The sequence below is a fragment of the Silene latifolia genome, chromosome 2, assembly GCF_048544455.1.
Source record: "Silene latifolia isolate original U9 population chromosome 2, ASM4854445v1, whole genome shotgun sequence".
Lineage (NCBI taxonomy): Eukaryota > Viridiplantae > Streptophyta > Magnoliopsida > Caryophyllales > Caryophyllaceae > Silene > Silene latifolia.
The window spans coordinates 21,773,968-21,780,292 of NC_133527.1; positions in this window are offsets into that span (position 1 = coordinate 21,773,968).

Here is a 6,325-nt window from a genome sequence, read left to right on the forward strand (position 1 = left end):
CCAACATGCCTTAGGAACGTATAAGTACAGTTGAGACGCAATTCTAGCCGCCTCGGCCAACCGAAGGCCTGGAAGAGGAAGCGATCAATATGTCTACAGATACGAACGCTGTCGAGCCGTAACCTCTAGCCGCCTCGGCCAACCGAAGGCCTGGCAGGGGACACAACGGTCGATACGCTAACATGTTCACATGTTTAAAAAAAACGTTAAGCATAGTTGAGATACGCATTCTAACTGCCTCGGCCAGGCCGAAGGTAAAAACGAAAAAAGCGCTCAATTAATAACGTAAGAAGACAAGTGAAGGTTTGTGATCAAAGCCCCGGCCAAGCCGGGGGCCAATAAACAAGCTTTATTGAAAATGATTACAAGTAAGGAGAATGCAGACGACGTCCGTCCCCATAGGGATAGCCTAAACACTACCTACCAAAGTTTACAAAAAAGAAGTAACAGCAAAAGGGTACAGACATAAAACTTTGAAGTGCCAAAAGATGGCAGGGAGGAAAGGCTCAATAGTTGGCCCCCGAACAACTAAAGCAATCCGAGATGCCGGGTGAGTCTGGTAACGGCCGCCCGTCTCCCTATGCCTATCGCTGCTCACCACTATCAGCCGCAGCAGCATCATCTTTGATAGGCGACCCAGAAGGAGATCCGGCAGCTTCCCGTGCCCTTGCCTTCTCGGCCTCTTCTTTGGCCTCCTTCGCCTTGGCATCCCGGGCCGCCTTCTCCGCAGCCTCCTCCTCCTCCTTCTTCACCTTTGCCTCCTCAGCGGCCTTCGCCTCCGTGGCCTTCTCCTTAGCATCGAGCTTGTCATCAAGCAGCTCGTCAAATCTCTTCCACGGGAAGGAGCCTTCAGGAAAGAGCTCCCCGATCACTTCCCTGGCGGCTTCTTCGGCCAGGTCTCGGTATTGGGCGCACATGTTAGGAAGAATGACACTTTGGAGCGTCTCAATGTCCAACTCCCTCTGGGCGATGATAGCCTTCTTATTCCGAAGCGCCTTCCCCTGGGCCTTAAACATGGATTTCCATTCCTCCCTCTTCTCAGCATTGAAGTTGGCGACGGCCTGAAGCTTGTCACGCTCCTCCAGCAACTTAGCGGCTTCAGCCCCCGCAGCCTCAACCTTGGCTCTCTCAGCAAGGACTGTCTTTTCAGCGTCCTCCCTAAGTTTTCGCTCAGCAAGGACCGCCTTTTCAGCCTCAGCCTTGGCCCTCTCAGCTTCCTTCTTCGCAGCAACGAGCTCAAGCCTGAGCCGCTCAAGCTGTGGGGTAAATTCAGCCATGGCCTTTTCTTGCTCCACAATATGAGCACCGGCCACCTCAGCCCACTTCGACAGCATCCTGGACAAACTCAGGCCCTCCGACCTAATCTGGGCGGGGGTAGGCTTCGGGAAGGAGGAGACGACGGTGGCATCTTTACCACCCGCCTGCGCAGTTCGCTTCTCAGCACGCCGTTCAACAGTGTGTCCGGTAGACGGCGGCGGTTGATCTACAAAAAATTCAATCAAAGCATCCATGTCAACATTCATGGACATACCAGAGAGCCTGTCATCAGGAACGCCTAATGAACCGGCTAAGTCTGAGCCACAGGATAGATCTGTACCAGGCTTGACCTTCTTGGCCGGAGGACCCATTTATTTGCCGGCCTCGGTAGCGAGCGATAGCAAAGCAGCAGCAGCAGCGGCAGCAAATGCAGCATGATAGTCTCTTTTTCTTGCGGAAGAGAGGAGATTCCACTGCCAAGGTGACCTCCTCCTCGGTAATATCGACGATCTCCACCGTCTCCTTTTAGACTGCAGGGATTGGAGGTGGAACCGAAGTTGACGCCGTCGCCACCGAAGACATTGCTTTTCGCTTTCGGCGCGGTATGTTACCGGCAACCTTCGCCTGGGCCGCCGTCGTATCTAGGGCCTTCAGCTGCTGGTCCATGAGGTCGTTTGGCGCCGGTCTGCGATCACTTTTATCGGCCTTCGTATGCATCTCGACAACGTTCTTGTCTTTGTCAAGTCCCATCTTCCTAAGGACTTCCTCAGACAGATCCGGGCCAAAGCGGTCTGTAAAAGAAACGAAGCAAGAGTTAAATAGAAGAAATAAATCAAGGTTCAAAAACAGAAACATTAAAAGCAGGGATGGGCCTCACACCGACCCCACTCACCCTGTGCCAGGGCCGGTATGAGGCCGACGTGGCAGAGCGGCTCATCTTGAAGAATGATCTGCGTCGGGGGCATCCATCCCTTCGGCGACCCATCCTTCTCAGTCTCAAACAGCTTCATTGCCCGCCGTTCGTCCGTATTAAGAGGGACCTTCAAGGCGTCCATCTTAAGCTTGCCCCGGGAGACGTATTTCTCACGCTCCCCTTTGCTCTCGCACCGCAAATTGACGCGGTGCTGGAAGGACCGAGACAGTGGATAATCCCCTGGAACCTCAACATATACCCACCGTGACTTCCAGTCCTTGCAGGAAGTAAGCTTAGGGACGGTGATATAACCTGGCTCGGTCTGTACGCTATACCACCCCCTGCCACCTTGAACGTTCAGTCGAAGGTGATGAAGCCGGCGGAATAGGTTCACCGTTGGGGCCTCCCCCTTAAACTGGCATAGCCACGCAAAGCCAACGATCGTCCGAATGGCCAGCAGATGCAACTGTGCCACAGCGACGTTCATCGCCTCAATTATAGCAGCAACGTATGTATTGAGAGGAAACCGGAGCCCATACTCCAGGTGTCTCATGTATACGCCGATGCAACCGGGGAGGGCAAAGACGGCTGACCCTCTCTAGGAATAACAATCTTATACTCCCTGCCGAAGGAGAAATGATGTTCGAAAAAGTCAGGACCAGAACAACTGGCGAACTTATGGGTCCAAGCACGATCAGGGCCGATCTTACAGGCGTCGCCGTGGTCCAGGATTTGCTGCCTCTCCTCAGCAGGATGAGTCCTTTCCTCATCATCACCGTCATCATCACCGTCATCATCACCATCGTCATCATCCGAGAAACCATCCAAATAATGATCATCAACCTCAGGAGAAGGAGACCTAGGGCCCCCAGACCTTACCGGGATGGCGGCCAGTGCCTCCTCCTCATCGAGGCGCGACGGGGAACCCCCTGGCGCAGGATTACTAGGTCCGGCATCAGTAGAAGACATGTTCACAACAAAAACTTAAACAATTAAAAGTTGGAAAATTTGTTTGTTTACCTTGGGAAAAGTGTTACGCCGAGTAACGCTTCGAAGACTAGAGAGAAGTTTCGTCAAAGAAAACTAAAGCGAGAAGAAGAAAATTTTTTGAGAAAATGAATTTGGAAGGCCAAATTCAGGGGCTAACTCTCCTATTTATAGGGCAAAGCCCACTCAATCCGACCAATCAGGGCAAAGCCCATGAAACGTCAACCAATCAACAACGAGACACATGTCAAGCATGCAGCCACGGAATGTCAATCGTCACAACAGTTACCAATCTTCTTTGACACGCTACTTGGCAGAATGCCAATCGACGTATCTTCTTCAACACGCTCCTTGTTATCTACTTGCCAAGCGGCCAGCTGATCAACCAAGCTTGGCAGCACCGGCCGGGGGCAATCAAAGCATCCGGCACTCTCAACCTTGGACTCGCCGGCAAGCGACATCTTCTTTTCCACATTTGATGTCCATTGCACATCCATGCGGAGGGGGGATATGGTACGGTACGGCCAGGAGCAAGCCGAGGAAGAAGAAGCCGGGGAAGAAATCTCAACTTGCGCAGAATACGCTCAACACTCATCGAAGGTCCATACCACGGCATAGACTACGCGTGGGGGCAAATTGATGGGGCATATTTTGCACCCGCTGACTGAGTCAACACATTGAGCAAGGTCAAAGATCAAGAGACAGCAAGTCAACATGTTAGACCGCCTAACCGACGCAGCCTGTCGGCCGGTCACTTGGGTCTCGGCTGGGCAACCGCCAGCCGGGAGACATATCCGCGTACTCATATCCAAGACCCCTCGGCATGGAGTCAACAGGGCCCGCCGGCCTGCCATGGGTCCCTCGGCCGAGGGTAGAACAGACTTTCCACCTGCTACGCCACTTGGCCCACTTGGCCACTACGTGACAAAAGGTGAAAGTCTATAAATACTCCTCAACCCTCATTGAGGAAAGGATCCACAATCTAACCTAAAACTCACTATTCATCTGGTATAAACTCCCTTATCTCTCTACAATATACTTTGTCAAGTAACATACAACTTAATCCCTTTAAGTTAACTGACTTGAGCGTCGGAGTGAGTACGCTCGGTGCAAAGCCGAGCCCTCAGTTTGTTCATCGTTTCAGGAGAGACCGAGAGGAAGAGTCAAGGCAAGGAAGGACATCCATTGACTAAGCTTGCGTGGTAAACAATACTGCTCTGGAATTACAATAAAACATATAAACCGATTATTTCTAATATCTTATTTCAAGAGTAAGCAATTACTTATATCGATGAAGGGTCCCGAAATCATACCTTATTGTGGTATAAAAGACCTTACTAGCTCACTTAATAATACCCTATTACTCTATTTTCCCTTCGTGAACTCCGTCTGATGAAGTATAAAATTCTATACCAAGCTCTATGTAAAGATAATTATGGGGTATAAGTTAGATGAGTCACATACTAGGCTATTAGGTGGAGTGTGTAAGAAAATATGCTTTTTAATTTTTTTAATTTTTTTTTTTTTATAATTATCCAAAGTAGTAAAATTTTACGACATAAAGAGAAATTTTTACGGGTTATTACACCCAACTATTATATTTATTCCTATTAGTTCTGAACCGTAACTTTAAAGTTTTGATTGAGATGATATAATTAGGTTTCAGTGTCTTTTTTCACCAATTTAAGATCAATCTTACTTTATCCTCTTTAAGTCGAACATAACTGTTTTAAAATTAAAACGGGTAAATATTAGCATTTAAACAGATAATAAATAATTGTATTTCATATATTTTAAATTTAAGACGGATATTGCCGATTAGCCGGTGATCTAAGATAAGACCGTTGAAGATTACCACGCTACTATACGTTCATAGTATTTCATATCTTTGGCAACTAATTTATTCCTTCATAACCAATAAGAACGTGCCAAATGCCAGAATAACCCAGACTTCTTTTCTTGCAAAACTTAAAGAAAAAAAAGGTCTTTTTAATAAGTCCTGGTTCAGACCCCATAGACTCAAAAAAACATTCCAGATCATTATAAATAAATAGTATTCGTCAAATTTAATAGTGAGATTGTGAGGAAAGATGGTAGAACCAATTATACATGCGTCTATTAACAACCTATAGCATAACCTCGCCCAATATCCAATCTGGTTCAGTGTGAAAATGTTGCTAAAAAAAGAGTTTAAAGTCTTCAAGATGTCATCTAGAAGCATGGTTTTTTTTTTTTTGAGAAAATATCATTATCATTAATAAAAAGTCATACGACATCTACAACATATGCCAAGCTCAATCGGATACAAATCGATTACAACCATAGAAAATAAATTCTTGTTCAAAGAATGAAACACTGCAACAGAGTCTCTATCATCGATTCGCCGCAAAAGGCTTTCATCCATAAGAGGGTCTCCGAATCTTCCTTGACGAGTATCCATTTCTTCTGACGTGATTGATTGTAGCCATGAATCAGACAAAATATGTAAAACCATATAACGATCTATAACAACGCTGATCTTCTGCTGACTTACTAGAAAACTGCAAACGAACCAGAAAACGAAAGCTCTCAAACTGAAAGAAGGACACCACCGATAGACGGGGACAGAGCCCTCAGAAAGAGAGACGAAACAAAAGCGAAAGCGGAAATTAAACAAAAACATAAAGGAAACAAAGCGAAACACAGGAAAAAAAAAACGGAAGTCATCGCCTCCCTACCAACCCACAACACCGCCAGATCCAAGCACCACCCTGCCACACCACCTCAACAAACTCGTCCGATAAGACCCGAACAACCCACATACACCACGCAGACCGAGAGGAACGGGCAGAACCGTACGAGAACCGGGTGTGGGTAAGAAAGGGGATGAGGGTTAATCGGAAGAGAGGAGACGGGTCGCCGGAGAAAGGTCTTGAGAGACCCCATCCCCGACGACATGGTAGGGGGTTGATGGGTGGCGGTGGAAGGAAGGAGGAGAACGGCGGCAGCAAAGGGGGAGGATTTAAGGTTTTGTTTTTTTAGAGAGAAGGGGGAGAGAAAACTAGAGAGAGAAAGTGGTTGTTAGATTTTTCAATAATCCTATCTAGAAGCATGGTTTTGACTATATTTTATTCATAAATTAAAATAGTTAGTTAGTTCTCCGAGTAAAAACACAAATTCTTATTTAGA